This window comes from Malaclemys terrapin, chromosome 15 (assembly GCF_027887155.1).
Source record: "Malaclemys terrapin pileata isolate rMalTer1 chromosome 15, rMalTer1.hap1, whole genome shotgun sequence".
Lineage (NCBI taxonomy): Eukaryota > Metazoa > Chordata > Testudines > Emydidae > Malaclemys > Malaclemys terrapin.
Window position 1 is genome coordinate 15,568,010 of NC_071519.1, and position 987 is coordinate 15,568,996.

Below are 987 nucleotides of genomic sequence, written 5' to 3' on the forward strand. Positions count from 1 at the left end.
TCCGAGGGCTGCGCGGCAGCGGTCCTGAGGACCACAGAGGGGGGGCTTAATAGTCGAGAGGGAGCAGGTCCGGGGAAGGCTTAATAGTCGTCCCCCGGGCAGTCCGGGGGCAGGCTTAATCGTCGTCCCCCGGGCGCTCCAGGGGGAAAGCTTAATAGTCCTCCCCCGAGGAGTCCGGGGGCAGGCTTAACCGTCGTCCCCCCCGGGCGCTCCAGGGGGAAAGCTTAATAGTCCTCCCCCGACAGTGTGTGTGTGTGGGAGGGAGGCTTAGCAGTCTTCCCCCGGGCGGTCCGGTGGGGGAGGCTTAGCAGTCTTCCCCCGGGCGGTCCGTTGGGGGAGGCTTAGCAGTCGTCCCCAGGGCGGTCCGGGGGTGGGGGGAGGCCTCACAGTCGTCCCTCGGAGAGCCGGGTCGGCGGCGGTGGCGGGCGTCAGGCTTTACGTCCAGCCTCCGGAAGGTGCGCGTCCTCGGAGGCGATGCAGGCGCCGCAAAGGGGCAGCCTCCGAGGCAGGGAGCGGAGCACCGAGGCTGGGGAGAGGGGAGCAGGAGCCGGGGGCTGGGGGGGGTGGGGTGGGGGGGGGGCGTTCAGGACAAGCGGTCAAGCCCCGGGGAGCAGCTGTCAAATGTTCCAAGTCCCCACTCGGCCACCAGGTCCACCCCAGTCTAGCAATGGGGTTGACCTGGCTGATGGCCGGTTAGTGTCAAGGTAAACTCACCGTCGTCCACAGGAGGGCAGCTCTCAGGCCGTCCGGCTGCGGCTGACTCTGGGGCGGTGCCCGGTCCCGGCAGCGAGGGGCGGGGGGGGGGCGCGGAGCGACACGGAGCTAACCGGCCCCCGGGGCCGGGGGCGCCTCCCGCGACTTTGGGGGCCGCGGGTCGTCAGTGGCGTGCAGGCCGGGCCTCTCCCGGGGGATTCGGGGGGGGGGGGGGGCGGTCCTGCGGGCCGGGCGCAGGGGGCTCGAGCGAGCCCGGGCCGGTCCGCCCCGGGG